This window comes from Ictidomys tridecemlineatus, chromosome 9 (genome assembly GCF_052094955.1).
Source record: "Ictidomys tridecemlineatus isolate mIctTri1 chromosome 9, mIctTri1.hap1, whole genome shotgun sequence".
NCBI lineage: Eukaryota > Metazoa > Chordata > Mammalia > Rodentia > Sciuridae > Ictidomys > Ictidomys tridecemlineatus.
The window spans coordinates 76,834,011-76,846,386 of record NC_135485.1 but is presented as its reverse complement, the minus strand read 5'-3'; the positions used below and the strand labels follow the sequence as shown (position 1 = coordinate 76,846,386).

The 12,376-nt window shown below is 35.9% G+C and overlaps 1 long non-coding RNA gene across 1 annotated transcript in view; it reads right to left on the bottom strand.

Annotated features, from left to right (window-relative positions):
- LOC144366797 (uncharacterized) overlaps positions 1–9,277 on the bottom strand; it is a 37,351-nt gene extending 28,074 nt beyond the window's left edge. Inside the window, exons 1-2 of the long non-coding RNA XR_013425935.1 lie at positions 9,141–9,277; positions 7,709–7,801 (exon numbers count right to left, since the gene is read on the bottom strand). This is a non-coding gene — a long non-coding RNA (uncharacterized LOC144366797). The remainder of the gene's footprint in view (positions 1–7,708; positions 7,802–9,140) is intronic.
- Positions 9,278–12,376: the final 3,099 nt, after the last annotated feature.

Genomic DNA, 12,376 nt, shown 5'->3' with positions numbered 1-12,376 from the left:
ATTTCATTTACTCACAAGGTTCTTAGGAAGGGCTGCCAGTTGCAAATTGATTGTATTTTCTCTTCTCCCTCCAAACCTACCAACACTTCCCAGCACACCCCACCCCAAACACACCATCCTAGGGCATTCACAGTTGGGCATTCACAGGTTGGTACTGAAAAAAATCTCCACCAAAAAAAGACCACGGGGAAAGAGACCCTAAGTAGGAGAGCAACCTCTAGAGGTATTCCGAACATTCCCTTCCTGACTCCTCTATCCCTGTGTCATTTTGCTTTCCTTTCCTGTTGTGTGAAAGTGCTCCATAAACTCTCAGAGTAACAACTCCCTGGGGGTCAGAGCCCGGATGGTGCCCCCTCACTTTCCCCGGGAAGCCCCTCATCTGTATGTAATTGATGTCTCAACAGAGATCCTAGCCACACACTTCAGGCCATCTTAAAGTACTTTTCATGTTTGATAAAAAGACCCCTCAAACTGCGGCCTCTGAGCCAATAAAAACAAAGAATGAGCTGAATAACGTTTCATGAAGTTAACTGCCAAAAATCACACAATCAGAAACTCACTTATAAAACTGGCCATAAAGAAGAATGAAAAAGGGCCATATAAAATTCTTGAAATGTTGGAATCATTATTTATCCTGGGATCTAAGGTCTAAAACATAGGATATGTGTTCTCCATTTTTTTTCCCTAAATGAAGACTTTTAAAATACTAATTCCCTTGCTTGAGTGCTGCTTCCTCCCTGAAAGCCATTAGGGTTAATAGCAAGCAGAACCTTTTTTGATCTCTGTGGATGAAAATTGTACATTCTCCGGTTTCCTCATTTAAAAAAAATAAATAGGATGGTTATTGTTGATTTTAAATTTGAAATATATGACCACCATAAAAAGGGAAACTCATTTTTGCTCTTGTTAATCTAAGTTAAAGGATGAAGAGAATGAAGACTGTCTACTGATGATATCATTTCATATAAAATATGCATGGGTTCTCTGTAAACCAGCAGCACAGTGTAAGTCAACTTAATGTGTGAGGAAACTCAGGGTATACCAATGCATTATGCTCAGAAAAAAAAATATTCTGACACAAACACACCCATAAATCTCTGACTAAAACAGGCCATAAAATTAATAATTTCTTTGGGTGACATGGATATATACTTACATAAGCATAAATGGTCATGGGTTGTCAACACAGATACCTCAAGTGATTCACCTAAGTCACTCTTAAATCTCTAAGCTTGTAAAATTTGAACAGTTTACTTTCTCAAGTCTATACTTCCAATGCTTATTGACAGACTGTTCAGAAGCCAAAGAAACATACCCATAACCACAGTTCTGTGTCTCATAAATGCTACTACAATCAATAATATACCCCTTTTCCCACATTGTAAAAATTTTCAATGAATCTTTAAAAAAAACATCTTGGCAAAGCATCTCCCCTTCACAAGAATGTTTCTCTGGGCGATGATTCCAAGAAGAAGACTAAAGTCCCTTAACTACGTAAGAACTTCAATATTAATACCTAGCATCAAGCACTAAGGTTTCTCTCTCATTATCTGTTTTTATAAAATACTTTCTTCTCTGCCTGCCTCTCCAATGGAGCAGCAAATGTCAATTAATCTTCATTAATCTGAAATAACTCTATGGTAGCAGAAGCTTATTCTTTCAATGGTGTCAGGGGTATTTTACCAATTAAAGGCTATCATTTACCTCAATACCCTCTACTCTTTCACCCAAAGAGATGTGGGGGAGAACACAGAAAAACAGACCTCCCTCCCCTCTCCCCCTAACCCCTTCACACTCACATCCACACATGTACCCCACCTTCTTTATTTGATCAGACTTTCAACATGTATTTGTACAGCTGTAAAAAGTATGGAAGGTCTATCCATTCTAACTTCTGGTCAAATATGTATCAGAGCAAGGAAATCTCCTAAAGCAGTTCTCTTTCCTGGAATGGGTTACTGATTCATAAGCAATCATGTGGTATCCTGTTCCTTCATTTTTATAAGCCAAGGGTTCCTCTTTGTCAGAGTCTCAAGTTTATGATCAAAACAGAAGTGATCTAATGTTAGGCAAATTACATCAGCAACCACCAGGCAGTGGGAGTCTGACCTTTGGTGTCACACATATCTGGGTTCGTTACAGGAATGAGCCATTTAACCTCTTTAAATCCATTTCCTCACTGGTAATAAAATAACTAAAAGAAAGTAAAATAAAAGAGCCTAAAAATATTACCTACTTAGAGAAATGTTGCAAAGATTAAAAAGTATAAAAGTAAACAGTGTACAAAGGCTGGACATTGTAAACACTCAACACATTTTCAGCTTCTTGGTCTGAAAATGTATCCCGAGGCTAGATTAATAGGCTACACCAGAAGTAGGTGACACAGAGATGAAGAAGAAATATACTTGTCCTGCAAGAGGCAATTGTGGTTTGCAATAAGATACAAAAGTGGGCAAGCCAAGCAATACTCAAGGAAATAAGTTATTTACTATTCTTTCAGTGATTTCCCATAGCTATCTCCCTAATGCAACTTCAAAGGAGAGGCCAGGAAATCTATCCAGGTCATATTAGTCAGATGTGTGCCTGTGTATGGATTATTCTGTGCAGTACCTATTCACATGTCAAATTAGGAGGTTTGCTTACTCCTTTTGGTCCAATTATTGGCTAAGTCTCAACCTATCTTCTACCCCTTCCCGATTCTAAACACCCTCCCCTCCATCTCCTTTTAGGATCGATTCAGGATGAGCCACAAGCAAAAATCTTCTGCAACCTCCAAGTTTCTTCTGAACATCCCTTTACTTCTTGGTCTACCTGACTCTCTCCTATGGATACCACTTCCCTGGAAGACTCTCAGGTAGAAGGAATATACATCTTATATCACTGGGCCTAGAACATGGATAGGTGACATATGTTCTCCTGCCTATTCCTTTAGACCATTCTCCCTCCCTGTTCCTTAGATGCCTCCAGAAGTGTATCTCATTTCATCAGAGGGCATTACCAACTATTCCCCTTAATTGTACTTATCCACCAACTCCTGGGTTACTCTTATGTTACTCTCACTTATGTTATACATTAGAAGATTCTCTAATATATTAGGCCAGGACCACAATCAGTTTTTACAACATCTTTGTTCTAATAAGAAAAAGCAGGGCTGGGGTTGTGGCTCAATGGCAAAGCACTTGCCTAGCATGTGTGAGGCACTGGGTTCGATTCTCAGCACCACATATCAATAAGTAAAATAAAGGTTCAATCACAACTATACAAATATTTTTTTAAAAAAAAAGGACAAGGAAACCTTTCCTCCAGGTAGACCTGCCCAATCCCATGATGTAAGTTGAGCAAATGGAGAGGTGCTTAACTCCAGCCACTGATGGTCCCATGATCCAGAGTGAATACTATGCCTAACCATTCATGACACCATTAAACCTAGCCCTTTTCTTTTCTCTCATCTCAGACACATAATGTTACCGTAAACTCAATGTCATGAGCTACACTCTCACATGCTTTTCTCATTTTCTCTATCATACCAAATCAACAAACTTTCCACCTCACTGAGACTTCCACTTCCACACCATCCCTCAATTAATTGTGTCTTCACTTAGCTCCACATCCAACTTAAATTCTATGGACTTTCACCTTAACTTCTCCAGTTCATACACCCTCAATTCTTTTATTCCTCGATTGCTTCATTTGGCACCCTCAATTCTTTTATTCCTCGATTGCTTCATTTGGCACCCTCAATTCTTTTATTCCTCGATTGCTTCTAGTCAAATCTAGCTGGTGTACTTGTCTGAAGTTGTACAGTGATCCTGAACAGAACAGGGGGACTGGTGCCATATTAAATGCAAGATTAATTACCTTAATGAATGCCCTTAATGCAACAAGATTGTCTTAGACAAATATTTTACATCTTCTCATTATATGTACAAAACCACTTCTATTCTCAACCTCAGCTAATGAACTTATTTCCCTTTTCTTAGAGAAAAATGAGGCAATAAGAAGGAAAATTCCATAAGCTTCTTCCACAAATACCAACATTCACTTCTAGTGAAATAAGCTGACTCTTCCTATTGCTCCTTTCCTGACCTCAGTCATCTCATCAAGCACAGAGGAAACAGCACCTTTTGCATGTCATCAATTTCTCCTCCTCAATTGGAATTTCTTATTAATAAGCAATTATTCTAATATTTATTTTCTATAAGGAAAAAAAACACCTCTCTCTGAATTCTACTTTCCCTTTTTTCCTCACATTCTCTTGAACCCACTCCATTCAGGGTTTCTTAACATTCCACAGAAGTTGTCAACGTCAAGTTCACCAATACCCTCATGTTCTGATTTGGTTATAAAGTTCCTGTGAATGCAGCAATATTCAGAGGAAAAAATGGATACTAAGCTGTAACCTAATCAGCCTAGCCTAGTTTGAACTGATGGGCTGGGTGGTAACTATTGGCAGGTGGGGTGCTGCAGGGGGTGGTGGAACACTGAGGTGTGCCCCAAAGGTGCAACTTCCCTGTGGCTCCATCCCCCACACCTGCTTTTTCTTCCTGACCTTGCCATGAGCTAAGCAGCTCCACTGAGCCCTCCCCAGGATGTGCTGCCACATCTTGGGCCCAGAGCAATAAAGCCAGCTGTCTATGGACTGAGCCCTCTGAAACTGTGAGCCCCAAATAAACTTTTCCTCCTATAAACTGTTCTTGTCCAGTATTTTGGTCACAGAGATGAAAAGCAAACCAAAACATCTCATAAAACTAAATCCAGTAAAAATTTTTTAATCTTCAGCATAACATATCAAAATCCCTGACATATTTGAATCACTTTCCTCCCAGAAACACTTATCTTCACTTGGTTTCCAGGACAGAAAACCTGTTCTCCAGTCCATTTATCTATAGTCTCATTTGCCGTTTCCTACAATTTCTCCAAACTCTTGAAATTCAAGAGTCCCTCAGCTCAGTCTTTGAGCCTCTTCTCTTTACCATGCACTTTCAATTCCTTGGTGTTCTCATTCCATTTCATGCTACAAATACCGTGTATAAACTGACTGCTTTCAATTGTGCATCTCCAGCAAGGTCTTCCGCTGGAGTTTCAGATAGGTAAGTCAGTCACACAGCATACCTACCTGCATGGTGAACCGGAATTTTATAATCAATGTCCAGAATGAGCTCATCAATATCCATCCTGTCCAAAACTACTACTCTTATAAATTCTTCCATCTAAGCTAAAGGTAACACTATTCTTCTCTTTGCTCACACTCAAACTTTGGAGTTAGTTATCCCCAACTCCTTTGTCTCCTATATACACATATATCTGCTGGCAGTTCCTGTTGGACCTACCTTCAAATACATCCAGAATCCCATCGCTTTTCATCATACCTACTGATACTCCTTTCATTCAAATCAGTTATCATCTGTCCTCCAGACTATGGCAGTAAGTTTTCTACCTCATCTCCATGTTTTCGTCCTTGTTTTCATCTTTTTATTATACTTAGTGATCCTGATAAAATATGAAATTGTCTTTGTGGCTCAAACCTACAATGGCTTAAACTCTCTCTCAAAACAAAAGCCACTGGGATGGGGTTGTGGCTCAGTGGTAGAGCACTTGCCTAGGACATGTGAAGCACTGGGTTAAATCCTCAGCATAAAAATAAATAAAAACAAAGGTATTGGCTGGTGACATTGCTCAGTTGGTAGAGTGCTTGCTTCATATGCACAAGGCCCTGGGTTCAAATCCCAGCATCACACACACACACACATACACAAAAAACAAAGATATTAAAAATGACACCATGTTTAAAAAAAAAAAACCCACTCCCAAGATACTCTATAACTCAGCCCCCACAAGTTCTCTTGCTTTGTATCTTACCACACTCCCCCTTATTCAATCTGGACTCCCAAATATATCGACCTCTGTTTCTGGAACATTCTAGGCATTTTCTTGCCTCAAGGCCTTTGTGATTGCTGTTCCCTCTACAGAGAACTCTCGACCCTTGAAGACCTTTTCCCTCACTCCACTCAGGGTTTTTTTTAAACACACTCTTCTCCCCATTCTTATGCCTTTATGTATTTTTCCCAGTTCTTACCAGTGAAAAAGGTACAAATTTTACAGATTTACTTTGCTTACTGTCTATCTCTCAAAGAACATAAGCTCCACGAGAGATCTGTTTTTGTTATTTACTGCTGGAACTGCAATGCCAAGAGCAGAACTTGGCACCCAGAAGCTCAATGTACATTTTGAGAGAGAACACATGAGCGCTCACACAGGCAAGTAGTACAGCAAGGGGAACGACCTCAGTCAGATTCTCTTCAATTTGCCAGCCCTTCTAGAATGCCAGAAACTGTGCGTCTCTGCTTGTCCTCTGCCTAACCTTAAGGAACTTCCAAACTTCAATGTACAACAACAATGGGGGGGGGTCGTTCTCAAAAGGGGTAGGAACAGGGATATCAAGACGAGGGAAAATTTGGTAAACAATCTATAAAACAGTCTGCTTCCATTGGACTAAGACAACAATCTGAATTTCCTATGCTCAATTCACAACCTCTGCTGCAGATCAGTCACAAATGAAGTCACATCAGTCTTATAGGGACCATCAGTTTAAAGTAAAGGGAAGGAATGTTCAGTCCACCCAGAGAGCATAAAAAGGGACTCCTATAGCCATTAACAAAATGTATGGGTTGAGGTTATTACTAAAATATGATATGTCTGCAAGGATTGTTTTAAGGTTTGTTTAAAGATGATTTACTGATTCCGATGAGTCCACCAACAAGAGACTTTAATTACACACTCTTCCTCCCAAACCATGATCAGGGACCTTTTTTTAATTTTTTTTATAGTTGTAGGTGGACATCATGCCTTTATTTATTTATTTTTATGTGGTGCTGAGGATCCAACGCAGTACCTCACACATGCTAAGCAAGCACTCTGCCACTGAGCTACAGCCTCAGCCCAACAGGGACCATTTTTGAGACCAGCAGATAGAGTGGAAGAGAGTACAGCAGCTTCTGCAATACAGAATTACATGCAGCAACAAATCACAACAGATTTTCAGAGAGATGAGAGTGAAATAACAGAGTTCACAGGTGGAAAAGATTCTCTTAGAATTCAGGAAGGATCTCTCATTTTTCAAAAGTGTTTAAGGAGTAAATATCTTATTAGAGCCTTGTTTCTCTGTAAGGAATGGTAACATTAGGACTAATTTACAAAGGGCAACACAAGGAACAAAGCTATTATAAAACAACTACTTGTGATTATAGGAAAAGTCAGCACATTTAGTCATAAGCACTGCACTCTTAATCCAAACCATAAGATACCTCTAGCGCCATCTTAGTTTACATGAGAAATATACTAATAATACTTCAGAAATTATTCAAGAAATACAAAAACATACACACAAAAAAGTAAAGAACCAGGCTGGGGTTGTGGCTCAGTGGTAGAGCACTTACCTAGCAAGTGTGAGACACTGGGTTCGATTCTCAGCACCACATAAAAATAAATAAATAAAGATATTGTGTCCATCTATATATATATATTAAAGCTAATGAATGTATACTTTTCTTAAGTGCTAACTTTGTTAAATAAAAAATGACTGATGATAAACCCTGGTAAGGGATAAAATCTTACAAGAAATTGTATAATGGTGGGGAATTCAAGTAGTAAAATCATTGGAATTAACTTAAGAGAACCTGGGATGATATTTGAAGCTCCTCGTACTCACCTCCGTTTTCTTCTCAGCCATCTCTGTGCCATCCAGCTCAGAGTCACAGACTAAATCCAGTGTTCCATCTGCTGGGCATGATGACTCCTCTTTCTATATTATTTTTTTAATGATGACAAATAGAGATATGTTAGCAACTAAAATTATTTTAAATACTTTCAGCATCTTACAGGATTTTCACAGTTTTATGAGATTTGGAGTTTCAATACAGATTTACTTTTTCATGTAAAAGTCACTCCTTTGGGGAGGGGTCAAGAGGAAAAGCCCATTACCACTCCAGATATTACTGTCTAACCTTTTAAATCTACATCAAAAAAGGAAGTCTCCTTAAAAGGAGTTGTTTCCAATCAATTATATGTTCTTCCTGATGCAAACAAATGGATTAACAATTCTGCATTTTCATTAGTGAATTGAACATCCAAGTAGCCTCAAAAAGCAAAGGGGAAAAAAAAGTCATTTTGAAAATAGCCTCCGCTATTTTCAGAAACATTCACTATAGCTGAGAGAGAATCCCTACTTTCTTTGCCAGGTATAACTTTTTAAAATTATTTTTTATTTCTTTTAATTAGTTATATATATGACAGTAGAATGCATTTATTATGCACTTTGAGATATCATACATAGATGGGATGTAACTTTTGACATTAAAAATAAATCTTCTTGAAGGAAATAAATAAACTTAAAATATAATCCATCATTTATCTTTAACATCCTAAAGGATTTTCATAATAAACAGTAATTATTTTCAAATAAACAGTAATTTATTTTTAATCTATAAAAATAATATTCTGAGTTTACTTGTTCTGTGTTATACAATCCTTTGTAGAACATAAGCATTGATCATCTGGAATTCTGAATTTTAGATGGCATTTCCCATTCTATATGGAAATAGAAATGCTATTAAAAAATTCGGAATTAACTATTTTAAACTTATTCTATTTTATTCCTTCCTTGAGGTCACTGCTTATTTTCAAATTGAATGCCCAATTAAAAATCAGTAAGTTTTCAAGAAGAAGGAATAAATTGATTATTTTTACAAAAGTCAGGAAAGATTACAGGCGTGAAGACCTATCAGCTGATGGTCATTAAGTCAAAGAGTTTCTGGCAACTGTGATTGTCTTAAACTCCTCACTGATGACTCATGATACTCCTCCCTATAAATTTTGAAAAATCAAAAGTTTTAAGGAAGCCATAGCTATTTTCCATTGCCAGATGCTGTGGAGAAACCACAGATAAGCTTTCCTTAAAGAAAAATGTCATTGTTTTATTCTCAGTATGAAATCATTTTTATGACATCTGAAAACATTTAAAAGGCATAGGGGTCATTCTTCAACCCTTCACTCAAACTTAATTTTGTTTACCTTCTTATGTTTGAAAAAAATGCATGATACATGGTAATAACACACATAACATGCAGAACAATACAACTTACTTTGAGAGCATAGAGGCCTGACTTTCCAGGGATTTTGAAGAATGTTCCATCCCCTATCCGAGTGTTAGTGTGAAGCATTGCATTCAGACAGGCTAATGGAGAGGTTCCACTAGAAAATAAAAGTGTGGAAAAATGAAGCGATCTGAGATGCAGCTTCTGTAGCAAAACTGTTCTCTGACTCTCTTAAAAAGAGACCTTCTTGCATGCCTTTTTAAAATATCCTCCCAACCCCGAAAACATCTACATTACAATAACAGGCCAAGCCAGTTTCCCCAAAGTTAATCAGATGCATCTGTCTTGCAGGCTTCAGGCAAAAAGTCTCCTAAATTGAAATTATGCTTTTATTCATAAAGCAACCAACACTGTATTTTAAGGAAACCAAAGCCCAGACTTTTATGTGGTGTTATTTTGTAAAATAACACTATGGGGCCTCAGATTTAAAATATTACAGACAAGTTGATGGTTGCACTTGAATGATCAGGGTGGGGCGAGGGGTGGAACCCCCAAGTTCAAGGGCAGCTCCATCTCATAGGTCGAAAAGCAAAAAAAGAATAATAAGAACCAGGGAAGAACTGATTTGAAATTATAAGTATTTAACTTACTCACAGGACTGCATTTTTCACATGGCCAAATAAGAATATATATCTGTGTTCATATCCCTGATACAACTTACACAATGACATCTTTTTCTCAGATATGTCAATAAAAAAATGTGTTTGAGAATTCTGCCCAGCAATTATGTTCTGTAGAAAAGATGCAAGTGACTGAATTATGAAATCAGTTTTCTTAAAGAAATCAAATATTAAATTATGATTAAAATATCAATGCACATATCTACAAACATTATTGCAATGAATTTGTATACTTTCAAAGATGGTTATGAAATGCATAAAACACACACACACACACACACACACTCACATATATTCTCCCCTTGGGGTAAATTTTAGACTTTTTGTTGTTGTTGACTTATAAACTAATAGTTTTGCAAACCAGAATTTAAAGCCACAATTATTGCACTTTTATTTTATTGTGTTTGGTCAAACCAATTTTGTTGACAAGCTTTTATCTCTTACAGGTCTTTAACTTAAAATATTCTGGGAAAGAAGGCTTTGAAGATATTAAGTGTTCAAATTTTGAATTCCGAGGATAAAAATGTCATTGTTAATGTAGATTTAAATTAATCTCTTACTACTAAAACTAACCAGTAAAATGCAAAAATTGAATTAGCTGAATTGCCAAAACACTCTTAATAACAAATCAGCATATATACACATCATGGTTATAAAGGTTTATAAATATTATAATAATATGAGTAATCTGCATTATTTTAGGAAGCAGCTTCTCTATGCTGTCACATAAATATGATTCCACTGGGTGTGACAAGAAATAAGAGTCTGAATAAATTTGGTCATAGAACAATGCAGTAACACTAAAGTATACAGAACAATAATCGGTGTGCTGATGCACTACCCTTTTTTTTTGAGGCTCCTAAAAGCTTACAGACCTCATTTCATGATTTTTCCCTTACAAAAGATTTTTATTCATATTTATGTGGACACAGGCATACCTATAAAGTAAGATACATTTATCTCCACTGAAAGATCAATGAATGAATTCTAGATAAATAATGCAATGTGTGTTATACAGAACTCTACAAAACATATACTTCGACATTATACTCTCAGACAAAAGCACAGAAAATTAGAAGCTGGAAATGATTATGCCAGATTTTTGGAGTTTTAATTTAGTGAGACTGTTAGACCTACAGAATTTCCATAGGGACTTGGCAAGAAGATGTTAAAAGTATAAAATATAATACATAAAAACGAGGCAATGTAGATTTAAAAAAATATATAACACTAAAACCATCCACCTAACATGAACCTCATGATAATCTTCCTGCTTTTGATTACTCCTAATGCATACAATTCAAGAACTCAGATTTAGAACACTAAGGAACAATATGGATCTATAGGCAACTAAGAAATAATGAACAAATAAAATACCACTGTCGTTTATATTTTCTTTCTAAGGTAAAGGTAATTGTACAAGATGAATTGACTATTAAGTATCAGTTTGATGCTATGCCTGCTGGAAACATATGTGCTAAGTACCCAATTATGTACAAATAATAAGCTCTATTGAGCATGAATATATTATTAAATCATACTGTTTACTATGAAAAAAATTAAAAATATGTAATTTACAATCACATGAAAAAAAATCTCCAAAAGACTTAATGACTACCATCATTTCCTCAACTCTTTCCCAAAACAAACATGAAATGTTATTTTGAAAGTACTCAACATTTTAGAAGAATTCGATAACATTTGATAGCTCAAATCATTCAATGATTCACTTATTTTAAGCATATTAAGGGTATTTCTTTAATGGCAAAATACTTTATTATTCTGATCTATCTCTTTTTAAAACAATTAAAATTATCAAGTGTTTAATGCTTATTAAAACATAAGTGATGCATTCAATGCAACAGACACAATAGGAAAATATATTTAAAAAATCTTGCATATCATTTTTACTTATTGCTATTATTCTCACCAATTCTGTGAAGTCTAGAAAACTTGGACTACTTTTCTTGAGGAAATATATGATCTTAGTTAACTGATATTGACTGGGAATAAATAAAATAATTTTTTTGTTATTTTTATCTTCAGAAAATAATGGAATTATCAAGTGTACATTCCATATAGCTAACTGTAGTTAAAACACAAAAATTAACAATGGGTTGCTCCAGATATCTCTATTCTTAGATATTAGGAACACTTACGTAACATTTCTTATTTTTCACTTATTTTTTAAAATTACAGTTAATGCAAAAGTTAATCACCCTAATCAAAATTACACAGTTTAAAACTCTATATCTCTGTGTATATATTCATATACATACACACACACGTACACATATATACATTTATATATAAAGCAATAAAACTTCAATGTTTTAATAAAATATCTCTAAAAGTTCAGAAGTTACTTACTTTCTATCAAGATGCATTGGAGGAATCATGATGTCCCAATTTATAAAAGAAAAACAAAGAAAAAAAAAGAAGAAAAGAAAGTTAGTTTTTCAACATTAAACATGATTCCACATTTTACCATTTCCATGCATAGGATAATGTGTAAGAACTAGACCAAAGCCTTAGATTTGGCTGCCTATGAGAAGATGGGAAGGAAAAAAAGGTCAGTGGGCTAAAAGTGACTTTGCTTTCCTT